The following is a 16555-nucleotide window of genomic DNA, read 5'->3' on the forward strand; positions in this document are numbered from 1 at the left end:
CAGGCATCTGCATATAGGATATAGATTTTTTTTAATACACCCCATGATAGTGCAATCTTTCTATGAGGCCATTCTTATGATCTACTACCTTGTATTATGTTTCTGAATGTTACATATTAGAAACATAGAGTAATTATTTTTGCTCATGTATCATAAATGTTACAATAGCTGGCTAAATTGTAGTGTATTTTGCAGCATCCCCAGACAAATGAATAATACTTTGGTTTCTATCTCATTCTGTATTTATACATTTATATTATTGACTTACGTAAAGGCTGACTGATCTAGCTGTTCTCAGCTGACTTTTCAATGCATTATGTCTTTGGTATTTTGGTCAATACGTTGATCATTTGTATGACGCCCCATCTTAAACTGTTTAATAAAATGTAAATAACAGGAAGGTATATCCAAAGTCAAAATAACTCATTATTGCTGGTTATACACATGTCAAAATCCTAAAGGGGCCATGACCTGATTGTAATTTTCCCCTAGAGCCATACAATAATTTTAGCTGTGAAAGGAAATTTTATGGCATGTAAGATTAGCCCACACTAATGCAAGGTCAAAAATAATAGAATCAATAAGCAAACTCAATACTGCTAACATTTTGAGAAAATTACTACCAGAAAACAATGTCAACAATGGATTGAAACGGGTCTCCAAAGTTGTCTTATTGATTTCCTTTCAGTTTCATGACAATCCAACTCTTTTTTTTCCTTTGCAATATGGCATTCTTTTTTTCTGCCCCACCCCCAGATCTGCAAATTATAACTGTAGAATATTTTTTACAATGTTTACTATTATGAGTATGGCAAAATGAATGTGATTATGCCTACATTATGGAATAGGAGAGAGCCTCTGATGCCATCAAATACATGCCTAAAAAGCCATAGACTGGTTTTAAAGGTTTCATTTTGTTTGTGATGAATGAAAACACCAGCACAAAATAGAAAATAAAGCGAAAGCAACTTTTGAGTTCTGTCTGGAACTGTCAGAGACAAATTCAGTGCTTAACGCATACTTGTTAAGTATTGCATTTCATACAGTTAATACTTTATGATATGGTACAACCCCAAACCACACATGTTATGTCCATGAAATGAATGAGTTGCAGCCTTCACTTTAAAATGGAGAATGTGTGGTCTAGTGCTTTGAGCCAGGAGCTGACTTCCTGTTCTCCACACCAATCTGATGTGATTGTGAGCAAGCCGTGTAATTTCTGTGTGCGTGTGTTAGTCTAGCCTCCTTTAATAAGGGTATAATACATCTCTCCTATAGGTTGTTTGCAATGTGTTAATGTTTGTACAGTGCTTTGAGATCTTGGATGAAAGGCTCCAAATAAAAACAAAGCAGTATCATTATCACTTTTTTGCTTTAATTCTTATTAAAATCCACCCAAAGGTTGAGTACACCACTTCTACTCTTTCCCTTTACATGGGTGACTGGATGTTTCTGGTTGTTTGTATATTTCACGTGAAGCATGCCTGGTACATAGAGCTGAATGAATAGTGGGAGAAAATGCTGCAAATATTCACTTGAATTAAAAAGTGTATTTTGATTCAGCTCTTGTCCGTGACCCTTTCATGTTCCTTTTCAATGAACATTGGAGTATTTCAGCTTTGCTGACACACATACTCGTGGAAAAATATTTTAAGCTCAAATGCTTGAATATTCATCAAAAGCAAAATTGCAATTGGATTTTCAAATGTAGTAGAGAGACAGTAGCATATGATCTGCATAACAAACCAACATATGGTGGGTGAACTGTGACTATTCACAATGAACTGTTCATAAACAATCTGCAGGGCAAAAATAAGGAGTAAACTTGAGAATTTTATGATATGCAGACCAGTCTGATCATGAAAAATAGAATTAATCCAATCTATTATTTATTGCTTATCATGTCTTCAGCTCTCCTTTAAAGTATCCTTCACTAAATTGGACAGCATGCTTTTAGATGGCAAAAAGACAACATTTCCTCAGAGATCAAATTTCCACCATTCTACCAGTCTAGAGTCTCCGCCACTATGGTCTCGATTTAGGAGAGTCTCTGTACGCCCATGCTGAAATGATGCCTACCCTTGTAAAACAAAATGTCCTGTTTCAATGCAGGCTTCAGTGCATCAGGCCACTTGCTCTAAGGAATAGGAAACAACAATATAAGACTCTTCAGGCAGGTGATGTATTATAATTCTACGACCTCATCAGACAGAACAGTACAAAAACTAATAGTCCAATAAGGTGAGTTGCACCACTGTTGATTTGTGTGCATTTAGGGCTAGTCGTTATAGTGTTTGTTTATAGGAGCCCAATCGAATATTTTTTTTTGTTTTCCCTTTCTCCCCCATCCCCTCCTAGTTTAATACTTTGACCATGCAAATATATTTTCGGTTGAGGCTTAATAATCTTCACACCTACCTGAGATTTGGTGTAAGTAGGATCAACTCAGCTGATGTTGCTGCAGTTATGTCCTATGCACCATGTCATACCCTTAGCACTTGAGCAAAATTAATTTATATTTGTCAGTGGTCATTGTTGACAGGTTCAGCTACATTTTTTAAAAAAAAAGAAAATGCATTTTGAGTGAGAGATGAATGGGTCACATTTGGTGTAACTCCACTGAAGTCTGTCTCAGGTATTTCTAGAGCACCCTTGTCCATAATAGCTAAGTGCTATATACAGTAAATAGGGTTTCCATAGTGTTGTCCATAGTGGACTCTGCTCTGGGCTTCTCCAACATTCAGCAGCTTTGCATCTGTCTTGGGTACAACACAACTCCCTTCCTCCCCCAAACATAATGCTTCTTCTTGGCTTTCTTCTTGTAATAGTTATATCAATTATTATTAGGGGCAGATGTATTATGCAGTCCTGATGTAGTCATTGCTGTAGCAACATCTGTGTTTTGCAACAAAAGCAAGTGCTGTGTTCCTTATAAATAGGGCTTAGCTTGTCATAAGGGCAGGCTATCAAAAGTTCATTTGAACAAGATGATTTTCTGTGAGCCTGATGCCACCAGCAGGAACAGCTGTTTGGACAAAGCCAGTATTGGCGACTACTCGGTAGGCAAGATTTAGCCAACAAATAACGGTGGAGTTTGTGAATCTAATCAAACTTTGACAGTCACCCAGAACTTGTTTGGAATGCATTTGTCACTGTCATTTTAAAAAAGCCTCCAAAGGGAGTTGTCACATAAAAGTGTGTGGTATGAACTCAGGGACCTAAAAAATCAATCATGGCAATTATTTTACTAAATTATTTTAAACAGTAGTGTGTCCAGAAATCTCTCCGTTAAATGTCTGCTGTCACAGCAACAAGCTGTGCTGTTTCCATCTCTGACCTTTTTCATGTTAAAATGTGTGTCAGTATGTAAAACAGAAATGCTCCATAGGAAGATAACTGCAGCGCTGCTTTGCTTTCCTGAACCAAAGGTCCTGAAGATACATATTTTGCAGGAAATGAGTATAATGGGACAATTCACCATTTTGTAAGGGGCGGCGGGGGGGGAGGGGGGGGCAGAAAATCTCAACAACAAGCAAAGGTTGCTTTTTTTTATGGTTGTTTTGTCATGTTCATTTTCACTGTAATATGTTTGAGGGAACAGAATGAAAGACTTAAATGGCACATGTGGTGAACAGATGACTTGATGATCAAGTGTGAAATGACCATTAAAACACTGACCATTTATCCTTAATACTTCATTCAGATCCGAGATCCTAAGTGAAATGAGTTTAGTGGTTTCAGATCAGTACCAAGTGGATAGGAGTCCCTATGTCACAGAAATCTAGATCAGCATGTGCAACTGAACATCAGTAACAGCATTGCCTTAGAACAGACACGGATCAGATTCATTGTTGATGACAATGAGGATGTGAGTAGTTCCCCCAAAGTGGGTTTTGAGAAACATTTTAGAATGTTTTGGAAATGTCCATAACTTTTTTGTAAAGGGTGTTTTAGGGTTGGTTGATTTGCTTGTATTGTTATGTTTTTGTGTTTCTCCTATGAGGAAATTATGGCCTAATAATTTTCCTAAAATTGGATGCAACCAACACCCTCCCCCTCCTCCCCCGCAAAACAAACAAACAAAAAAAAACACTACCACACCAGCAGCTCACTGTGGACACTTGGGAATTGTGCCTTCATGTGACCACAACTAGTCATTTCAATGCAATTCCTGGATTCACCTGTGAAATTGTGGTAAGTGCACGTGCCATTTCCGCGCACACAATTAACACACAACTTACTTCAAAATTAGGCCTCAACGTTTCATATCTACACAGTAGTCTTCAGGCTGAATAACACCAAAAGGAGGTGGTTGGTGTAAGTCACAATAACTTCATTTACTCCACTGAAGCTATGCCAATTTACACCAACTGAGAATCTGCCCCACCATTCCTTAGGGATTTTAGTCAATAGATGGAATCTGTGTGTCATAACAGGAGTGTTTTTAAAGCTACATTAAAATACATTTGTAAGGCACTTTGTCATGCCTGGATGAAGATGCTAAGTGTGAATTTATTATATTTATGTATGTATTTATTTATTTATATGTACTATGGCAATATCTGGTCATGATTGGGGTCCTACCGTGCAAGATGCTGTACAACCACAGAATGAAAAAATCGACAATCTAACTTAGATATTATTACCAACTTTATATACAGAAATCACATCCATCATCTCTGGCATGAAAGAAACCCACTCTTCTCTTCTCTTCTTTGCCTAGGAAATCATAAATGTATTTGGTTTAACACACCAATAATATCTGTACACTGCTGTACCTCAGAACTTTATAAAATCAGCCTCTGGGATACCTATTACTGTAGTTCTCTGTAAATATATAAATCTGGTACAGACAAGTAAAGGAAATCTTCATCATCTGGACCCATGGAAAAGAAGCCCTTGAGGAATTCCACCATTAACCTCAGCCTGGACCAGTCCACACAAGAGATCCACTTCCTGGACATTACAGTGCTAATAAGCCATGGTTACATAAACACCACCCTATACTGGAAACCTACTGACTGCTATACTTACCTACATGCCTCCAGGTTTCATCCAGACCACACCACACAATCCATTGTCTACAGCCAAGCTCTATGATACAACCGCATTTGCTCCAACCCCTCAGACAGAGACAAACACCTACAAGATCTCTATCAAGCATTCTTACAACTACAATACCCACCTGCTGAAGTGAAGAAACAGATTGACAGAGCCAGAAGAGTACCCAGAAGTTACCTACTACAGGACAGGCCCAACAAAGAAAATAACAGAACGCCACTAGCCATCACCTTCCCCCCAACGAAAACCTCTCCAATGCATCATCAAGGATCTCCAACCTATCCTGAAGGACAACCCATCACTCTCACAGATCTTGGGAGACAGGCCAGTCCCCCAACCTGAAGCAAATACTCACTAGCAACCACACAACAAAAACACTAACCCAGGAACCTATCCTTGCAACAAAGCCCGTTGCCAACTGTGTCCACATATCTATTCAGGGGACACCATCATAGGGCCTAATCACATCAGCCACACTATCAGAGGCTCGTTCACCTGCACATCTACCAATGTGATATATGCCATCATGTGCCAGCAATGCCCCTCTGCCATGTACATTGGCCAAACTGGACAGTCTCTACGTAAAAGAATAAATGGACACAAATCAGACGTGAAGAATTATAACATTCAAAAACCAGTCGGAGAACACTTCCATCTCTCTGGTCACTCGATTACAGACCTAAAAGTGGCAATTCTTCAACAGAAAAACTTCAGAAACAGAATCCAACGAGAGACTGCTGAATTGGAATTAATTTGCAAACTGGATACAATTAACTTAGGCTTGAATAAAGACTGGGAGTGGATGTGTCATTACACAAAGTAAAACTATTTCCCCCCCCCCCACTGTTCCTCAGACATTCTTGTCAACTGCTGGAAATTGCCCACCTTGATTATCTTGATATCACCCCCCACCCACTCTCCTGCTGGTAATAGCTCACCTTGCCTGGTCATTCTCCTTACAGTGTGTATGGTAACACCCATTGTTTCATGTTCTCTGTGTATATAAATCTCCTCACTGTATTTTCCACTGCATGCATTCGATGAAGTGAGCTGTAGCTCACGAAAGCTTATGCTCAAATAAATTTGTTAGTCTCTAAGGTGCCACAAGTCCTCCTTTTTCTTTTTGTGGATACAGACTAACACGGCTGCTACTCTGAAAACAGATCCAAGATTGTGTCGTTCAGCCAAGATGCATGTCCCAGGAACCAACTGAGAGTCAGAGTTGTGAAAGAGTGCATCAAACTGGCCGCGTACAGTACAGCTATTCTGGCATACTTAACCTGAGTAAATGCATACCCAGAAAACCTGTTGTAGAAGTCCAAAGTTGACCCTGAAATAGCAAAAAGCAAAGAATTCCAAAAATATTAAATACCAAAAAAAAAAGTAGTTATAGGAAGGAACTGAATCCTGAGTTTAAATGTGATCTAATTGCTAAGGCATGGAGGCTGAATGTCAGGAAATCTGAGTTCTATCCCAACTCTACCCTCCGACTTCATTTCTGATCCCTTTTGTGACATTGAACAAATTACTAAACTGTATATGTGTTATCATCTAGACTATAATGAGGAGTCCTTGTGGCACCTCAGAGACTCACAAATTTATTTGGACATAAGCTTTTTTGGGCTAAAACCCACTTCATCAGATGCATGGAATGGAAAATACAGTAGGAAGATCGACACACACACACACCATGAAAAGATGGGAGTTGCCTTACCAAGTGGGGGGGGGGTCAGTTCTAATGAGACAATTCAATTAAAGTGGGCTATTCTCAACAGGAGGAAAAATCACTTTTGTAGTGGTAATCAGGGTGCCCCCTTTCAAACAGTTGACAAGAAAGTGTGAGTAACAGTAGGGGAAAAGTAGGTTGGGGAAATTAGTCTTTGTAGTGACCCATCTAGACTATATCTTCCCCGAGGAACAGATAAGAACCACAGAAGAAAGAGGGCTATTTATGTTTAAACACAGAAAATGGTTCAATTTTTGTCAGCTCCCCTTATGACTTAGTCTGATTACAAGTGCAGCACAGTCCCAGACCAGATGTGAACTGTTAGCTCTTCATGCTCTAAGCCACAGTAGACGGCTCCTCCCATCTGACCAGCCACTGTAAATCCGCTCCATGGTTTGAAAATAGAACAACAATATTCTTTTCAGAGAAACTGTAACATATGGAAATGAGGCTTGGTGCTGTAGATTCTCCCGTTTGAGATTATTTGACTTTGCTAAGTAATGAAGAATTGCAGGAAGGTTATATTCATTCTCTCCCAGAAGAGGGTAGTATGAGAATTTCCTGGAAAATAATAGAGCCCCACAGTGGGTGAGATGACATATTTTTTCTTATTGGACCAACTTCTCTTGAAGAAAGAGACAAGCCGTTGAGCTACACAGAGCTCTTCTTCAGAGCATTAATAGTATTGTAAATCTGGCATAATACTGGCATTTTCATCAGGACCGAAAGAAGAGCTCCATGTAGCTCAAAAGCTTGCCTCTTTCACCAACAGCAGTTGGTCCAATAAAAGTTTTTTACTTCACCACCTTGTCTCTCTAATACCTTTTTCCTGCGAGCTGAACCTTAACAACTGCCGACATGTATGCAGAAATGGGAGCCATTTTGTTCTCAAAGTTACTGTTGCGTTGTACATATACAAACTCGGAGTGCTCTCTCCTGGAGAATATTTTTTAACATGGTTATTGTTGGCATTGGTTTATAAAATAATAATAATTCTGACCCAGTGCTACAGTTGCAGTTGAAGTACAACAAAAGAAAATGTAGCTATAGTCTTCATGGGGGAGAGAGCATATGTATATTTCCTCTGTACCAGCTGCAGTAACTTCCCCTCATGCCACAGCAGCTACCCCTGAAGGCAGGCAGACTGTAGGGGGCCATATTTTCTAAAGAGCTCAGCTCTCATTTAGGCACCTATATTAAGTGGCTGCGTTTTTCAAACGTGTTCACCTGTTCACCCAGGAGCTACTGGGTACTGAGGGCTTATTAAAATCTGACTCTAGCATTTTAAATGTGCAGGAAAGAGGAAACAAAGCACAGCTGGTATAGAGTTACATACTTCTATTGTATTCTTGCCTGTGTTATATGCCAGATGTTTTATGTAGCTAAACTTGCAGCCAGCTTACTTCACTGGGGTTATGTGACATTTTAGATGACAGAAGTCCAAACTGGACCCTGAAATAGCAACTGCTATTTAGCTAACTGCGAACATGCTCTCAGGCTTTGAAGGGAAAAGACAAAAATTATTCTTCCAAAACATGATTCCATAATAGCTCCTGCACTGAAGATGGTGGAGGGTGGGAGATGGGGAATCTTCCTTCTAAACTAGTTTCTTCATATTAGCCATATACATATCAACTTGAAAAAAAAATAGTGCAATATGAGTAGTGATCACTGGTTATTTGGCACTCATCTTCTAAACCAAATGGCACGTTGAAGCTATCACATGCATGATCAGTTTTGCATGTAGACTGAGCACATATGCTTCTTAGTAAAAATATATCATTTTTGTGATCACGCCATTCCATTATTCCCATTATGGGTCTTAATGTAATCACAAAGTTTTCAAGGTGTTGGAGATGACATTTATTCCCAAGTCCACAAATGCATATGCATGCCTACTTTGCACTTGCAATATGGCTTACATGTATTCAAATTTCTCAAGTGCAATTACTGTATAGATGGCTAAATATGTGCAAAGTGGGGGTATCTGCCTGCATGCATGTGTAAGGTAGTTGTACAGATTCACCGAAACCTCAAGGCCGAGAATCTGTTGTCCGACTGGGTTGTAAGGAAAGCAAACACTCAGCCTAAGCTTATGGGGATGATGCTGTGTTAAAGAGGGGGATGCAACCTTTGGTGCAAACTTAAGGAAACAATCTGAAGAAAGGTAGAGAATGAAGTAAAATTCAGTGCAAGCCTGGGGCAATGGTATTACTATATGAGGCAAAACCATGGATACTCAGTTTAAGAAAACATGGTGGGCACCATTCACCCCCTCTACTCTGCTAGTGGAAACCAGCAGAAACTTGGGTAAGGAGTCCCAGAGTCAAATGTCTACCCAAAGCAGGACTTAGAGCAGCACAAGGCATCCTCATTATGTTTGTGGGTTCCAGACATGGCTGATGCAGCCTGAAAGAAAGTAGGAGTGGCATTAAATTCACTAGGACAGGAAGTATGGTGCAGCGGTTAGGATACCAGCTTCGGCTGTGGGAAACGAGAGTTCAATTCTCTTCACCACCACAGATTTCCTGTGTGATGCTGGCAAGTCACCTAGTCTCTCTGTCCCTGAGATCACCTTTTTTTAAAAAAAATGGGGATAGTGGTATTAACCTACCTCAAAGGGGTGTTGTGAGGATAAATACATTAAAAGATTGTGAGCCATTACACTAATGAGGGCCACATAAGTAACTAAAATACATACATGAAATAGATACATAATGACTCTAGGATCTGACACATGGCACATTGTTCTAATCTATTTTGTTTCTAGCTAGAAACACTTTCCCATAGGAAAAAGTCTGTGCATTTAACCTGCATGATCTGTAGCTATATAAGTAAAGGGTGTGTGTGTAATATCATAATGGGATACTGCCATGTGTGCCATAAAATCTAAAGTTAGTAATACATAATGCAAGAGCAGATTTTCTCACTTTATTTCTGTATCTGGAAAGTTTCAGCACTGACACCATATCAATATTTATTAATGCATTGTGAACTAGAACCTGTGATGATTACTCATACTATCTCTTACTTTACAAGCTTCAGCTCAGAAGAATAAAACCACATCTGCTTTTACTCTCCCCATATTTTATTCAATGTTTTAACAGCTTTGCCATAAATATCTTATCCATTATGATTCAGTTGTGACTGTATCAACGTCACATCTCCTGTTTTACTGCTGTCATTACAGTTAAACAACACACTTGTTAATTCTGTTAACTAAGTTCATTGTTCTCACTAGTCAGCTATCTCCATTTGTTGAGTCCACAGCATTATTGGTTGTAAATCAAAACCAGCAACTGATTGAAGCATTTTCCTTCATTGAAAAATGACAATAAGTTCTACATTAAGACTACTTAATAAAAAACCTATTTGAGAGGCCAGGTAATTACTGATTTAGTGAAAGCAGAAATACTGGTATTTGTTCTCTGCAAGTCCCATCAGATCAACCAGATGAAAGAGGTATGAGTATACACTAAGTTGGGGTGAACTACTCAATACGTGTACTTGATACTATCAATAAAAACAAGATCAGTGAAATGAAGGGGAAGAAGAAATGTTGGAAAATATCTTGCTCAGTTTTATAACTGCTTACCTTCAGTACTAGCTTGAATTCTCACTACTTCTCCTTGAAGTGGGCAAGCCACATGACCCTTGTCATAATCCCTAAGCTTCCCTGCTCCCTCACGGTAATAGCTTCATTTGGCAGGAAAGTGTTAGGTGAAACTGTCCTAAAGATGCCTTGACAAAACTCTCTTGCTCAGGACTTCTGAGTTCTGGGAAATATTCTTTGTGCCATAAGCAATAGTATTCAGAGAGCATTCGAATGTACTATGATTAAACTGTGCTGTCCATTCCAAAATAATGTATCAAACTCTTCTCCCAACTACTTAGACACCAAGATCTCGATCTCGATCTCTCTCTCTCTCTCTCTCTCTCTCCCTCTCTCACGTGCGTGTGCACCTATGACAGAGAATGGTTTGATCCATCCTTCCTGTGGGAAATATTTAGAAGAACTATTTTAACTTTGAAAACTCCACTGGATCACTGCTTCTTGGATCCAAACTGCGCCGGAGGGCTATGTGCCCACCCTGACCTCTGCCAGCTCTCACTTTGACAAAGTGCTAAGTGTGGTATCTTCTTTGTGTGTAATCACTTTCCCTTGGGAGCTCCCAGCAGTGATTGCCCTTTACCGAACAAGCACCATTTCCAATATTTTTAAACAAAACTGGGTTTATTTGACACTGAAAACAGGAAAATCAAGAGTAAATCCAAGTTAAGGAAAACATAACATGCTCATCAGAGAGTTATACTAACTATGAAGGAAACTACAGAGGCTAGATCATATAATTTAAAATCCATTCATTAATCAGGATTAAAAATCTGTACAATTAGTCTATTTGCCTCTGTACTAATCACAATCTTGCTCCCAGTCTCCTCACTGCAGCAGGGAGTAGTTCTGTACCTGTGGCTGCTAATGCTCCCTAGTGGACCAGAGCAACCACTCTGATGGGTACATTGAAAGAGCAGAGTCAAGACTCCATCCACCTGCACAAGAGGGTATGTAGCAGTTCTGTGAAGCCTGCAACGTCCCACACGCAGGAAGTGTCAGCATGGTACGCTGGTGTAAGGGGTTAAAGAGGCATAAATCCCTTGTACCGGCACACAAATGGGGAATAACTTGGTCCTAAACAATTCCAAGTAAAAAATCAGTTCTCTTGCCTGCAGTAACTATGCACCTACATTTAGGATTGATAGAAACTGAGATTTGTTGAGCTGCTGTATCTTGGCCCGTTTCAAACTGACTTTTGTGCAAAAAATAGAATCTGCCCTTTTAAGGATATGTGAGTCAATTGATTTCACAACATGAGTAAGCCTGTCTTATTTTTCAAAATATGTAGTCATTAGATCTAATTTTTTTAAGTACAATTCCTAAAGGAAAATATACCTAGCTTATGATTTGAAAGCTGTCTCTTGAGAAATCTTCTATGCCTGGTGATCATTTGAATTCCTTGCAGTCCTTAACTTGCTGGCTGTGTGTTAGAAATCATTTTAAATGAATTGAATAGAATTCACAAGTGTTATGTGCCAGCATATGATGAACTCTCAGGAAATATGACTCAAATCTAGCTTTTCTTCTTTTTTATTGTAATAAATAGGAATGGACAAATATGATTTTAATGACACATGTCTGAGAGATCTTTTCTTGGCCTGTTATCAGTTGGAAGCATGTAATGTGTTTAAGTCAGCTGGTTCAAGATATTCACAAGATTGAAAATTTTTATTTTGCTATATTTATTGACATTTCCTATAGATACATAATAGGATGGAACCTCTACGAACCAAATAGAGCCCGGGGTATGCATGGGTGCAGCTGCTATTGATGCTAATTAGGCCCAATTCTGTAAATTAAAATACAATTAAATGTTGTTGTTTTTTCCTGAGATATATGTATATTCCCATTTTTTAACCTACAATAGCCATTTTCCCCCTCCCCCCCCCCCTTCCATAGATGAAAGGTTTGTTCACCCTAACGAACTGTTGAGGTCAGTACTAGGGTACACCAAGCAGGCAGCCCTGTCAATGGAACCAGCTCAGATTCAGAGTTCCAAAGATCAGGCAGTGTGGCGCAGCAGAGCCGTATGGTCTACTTAAGGGACTAAGGAGACCTTGATTCTATTCCCAGCTTAACCATCAGACTGCTGGGTGATCCTGGGTAAGTCATTTTAACCGCTCCATGCCTCTGTTTCCTCATCTGTAGAATGGGGATAATGATACTTAACTATGCTGTAAAGTGCTTTGAGATCCATGGATGAAAAGCACTACATAAGACTAGAAATCCTAATTAAATCTGCCTGCCCACCTTTTGGGGGAACTTGAACTATAGGGGGCAGATTTTCAAGTGCTTGGGACCCACAGTCTGGATCAAATTTCCCAAAGGGCTCTTCTCCGATTTAGACAAACAAATAATTATCAAAAATGCTCAGCACCTAGCAGCTCCCTTTGTGACACTCCTGTCTAGATTTTTCAGAAGATGATACAAAGTTGTTCAAAATAGTTTAAGTCAAAGCAGACTGTGAAGAGTTACAAAGGGATCTCACAAAACTGGATGACTGGGCAACAAAATGGCAGATGAAATTCAATGCTAAGTGCAAAGTAATGTACATGGGGGGGGGGGGGGAAATAATCCCATTATACATATATAATGTTAGTTGTTACTAGCCAAGAAAGAGATCTTAGAGTCAAGCAGTCAAAAAGGCTAACAATATGTTAGGAGAAAAGGAGTACTTGTGGCACCTTTTAGAGACGAATAAATTTATTTGAGCACGAAAACTTATGCTCAAATAAATTTGTTAGCCTCTAAGGTGCCACAAGTCCTCCTTTTCTTTTTGCAAATACAGACTAACACGGCTGCTACTCTGAACCCTGTCAATATGTGAGGGGCTATTAGAAAAGGGTTAGAAAATAAGATGGAAAATATCATAAAGCCAATATATAAATCCATGGTGCACCCACACATTGAATAGTTTCCAGTTCTGGTTGCCTCATCTCAGAAAGGGCATAATGGAACTGGAGAAGGACAACAAAGACGATCAAGGGTATGCAATGGTTGCCATTTGAGGAGAGACTACAAATATTAGGGCTGTTCAGTTTAGAAAAGAGACAACTTGTAAGGATTTGATAGAAGCCTGTAAAATCATGAAATGGTGTGTGGAAAAATTAACAGAGAAGTGTAATTTAGCCATTCACACAATTTTAAAAAAAACTAGGGGTCACCCAATGAAGTAACATGCTGTAGCTTTAATACAAATAAAAGGAAGCACTTTTTCACACAACACACCGTTATCCTGTGGAACTTATTGCCATGGGATATTGTAATGGCCAAAAGTATAACTGGGTTCAAAAAAGAATTACATAAATTCCCAGGGGATAGGTCCATCAATGGCTATTAGCCAAGATGGTCAGGGATGCAACCCATGCTCGGGGTGACCTGAAACTTCTGACTACCAGAAGCTGGGAGTGAAAGACAGGGGTATGGATCACTCCATAATTGTCCTGTTCTGTCCATTCCTCCTGCAGCTCTGGTATGGGCCACCATTGGAAACAGGATACTGGGCAAGATGGACCATAGTTTGATCCAGTCTAGCAACTCTTATGTTCTTAAGAGCTCAACATCCCATGTGTGGGCTGAACGTCTGGCCACTTATGTTAGTACATCAATGGGAGCTGAACTCAATCTATGCCTGTTTTGCCTAGAGTTACACTAGATGGTTGTGTTGAGCTCAGGTGCTTATAATTAGACACAGGCTTAAGTACCTTGCTGAATTGCATACAGAAAGATGCACCTCATCAGGGGGCCGTGAAGGTAAGGTACATCCCACCTACACTAGAGTAAGAGACTCCTAAGGCAGGGTAGTCTTTGTTTAAGCTAGGGTAGGATAGCTACAGTATCGATACAGTATGATCTTTCTTCATTCCCTGTAGCCTGACAGCATATTTTTGTATCACTTTTTTGCTTAACCACCTTTTGCTATGATCAGCCTCCATTCAGACAGCAGTAATTACTGAGGTAAGCAATATGCTAATGGTGTAGTAATGCACTGCATACTGTAAAGTAGTCAGTGGTAGAACAAATCCTAATGAGGTACGAGAGTGGAAAGGGATCATAGGATGCGTCTGCTTCTCCCCTCACCCATGATTGCCCTGTGGGATGGGCTGTTCTCCTGGACCCGTCCCTCCCTTCCCGGTCTTAGGTGACATCTCCATTTCAGTGCTGTGGTCCAATTCTAATGCCTCTGGTTGGGTCACATCCTTAGCCCCCTATTTCTTTTTTTTAGCTGTCATTCCGCTTGGGAGAGCCAACTTCTGAAACCGAGAACATGTGGGAGACACTCTCTCTGGTATCACTCCCATGTCTAGGGGGCAATAACAGAGACCACCTCTTGGGTGTGGTGCACAGTGGGGTAGGGCTGCTGTGGGGCAGTTGCCAAACTATGGCTGAGGAGAACCTCCCTGGTCAGCACTGGAGCAGCATTCAAAGGGAAGGGAGACAGGAGTCAGAGCCTGTCTGGGCAGTGAGGCTCTGGCAGGGTTCTGTGTCTCCACTGTGCCAAGTTCAGGGTTTGGCCCAGTGTAACGTCTATAAGCTTTGCCTCAAGAATGTATCGAGCTGAAAAGAAAACTGTTTCTTCAGTTGTAAAGAGCTGTGTGTATAAATGGGACACCACTCACATGACTGCACAAAATTACGCTTCAAATTATGTCACTTTAAACTGGGCATTGTTCTTATGCTGTTGCGTTGTGGCGGGTTGTTGTTTTTCTTTTAACAATCAATTATTAAATTTATTGACCAAGAAATGAAAGAACTTGAGGGTACAGTGGAAAAACAAAGGCCTGCTTTATTCTGAATATCCTCTCAACTATTAAGTCTGTTTGTTTATAAGAAGCCTGAGAGCCGCTGCTGTGTCCCTTTGCTGAGATGTTTGTGTTTCTGCAGAATTAGTAATTGGAGAGGGAGTGCCACTAATTCCCATTTCCCCATTTGAAACTTACTGCTAGGTAGTGTAGCAAATTGAACACAATGTGTAGCTCAGCTCAGTGACAATCAGTTTACCCATTTGTTGGTATTTTTAATTGAATTTAATAATGGAACTAAAGCTGTGTGGAGCAGGGTGGCAATTGATTCACAGGGGCCTGTTGGAACCTGTTCTCCGCATGGGTTTTGTTTTGACATTCAGATCTGAATCAACTCCAAAATTACAAGTGAAACTCAGAGAAAACACAGCCCAAAAGCAACTTCAATCAGCCCAGGCTTGCTATCATCTTGAAATTTGAGCCAGGATGGCTCAGAACTTGATTCAGTCTCTCGGACCTCAACTGACCTGGTTGCCCTATGATTAAGGCATAGGACTGAGAGATCTGGTTTCAATTTCTCACTTGTGCGTAACCTTAGGCAACTAATGTAATCTCAGTTTCCCTATTTGCAAAATGGAATGAATAGTACTTTCCTATAAGGGGTTATTTTTGAGCCTTTAATTCAATCATATTTATAATTTGTAAAGAACTGAGTTCCTCCGATGGAAGACGCCAAGGAGGGGCACTTTAAAGGGGAAAAAAAAAAAAAAGCTGGGCGTAATTCTGAAGGGGACTTCTTTACCCTAAACTTTGCTTTCAGCACTTTAACTATATTCCATATGGACCTTTAACTCAGCTTTGTTTCCTTTCTATAAAATTTTGTTCCAAGGACTGATCTTTTCAGTAGGAAGCATAGTTCTGAAAAGAAGTGATTAGAATGAGGGAGGGATTAAATAATACTTAGCATTTATATAGGGCTTTACAACACCAGAGTTTTCTACTGTACAAATATTAAGGGTTGTAACCCTGCTCTTGAGAGGTACTCGGCTCTTATCAACTCACTGAAATCCATTGTGTTTGTATCTCTTGATCACACAGGACCTGATTCTGCAAGCCTTGCTCACAATGAGTAGTACTTACGCATGCAAGTAATTCCATGGGTTCAATGGGGTTCATGTATTAATAGGCTGAAAGATGAGAGAATTGGACTGTATCTCTCTCTACTTTACAGCACTTACTGATAAGGGCATTTGGTGATAACTGTGATACCCACTATGTTGGGTGTTCTTGTTTTGATTTTATTGAGTGGTTGAAATCCATGGGATTACTCAGCATGAGTCCTACTGGAGGGGTTGCAGAACTGGAAGATGATGCACCATGGTGATCCTCAAAGGTAATTCAAGTTGCCACTTC

The sequence above is a fragment of the Natator depressus genome, chromosome 13 (assembly GCF_965152275.1).
Source record: "Natator depressus isolate rNatDep1 chromosome 13, rNatDep2.hap1, whole genome shotgun sequence".
NCBI lineage: Eukaryota > Metazoa > Chordata > Testudines > Cheloniidae > Natator > Natator depressus.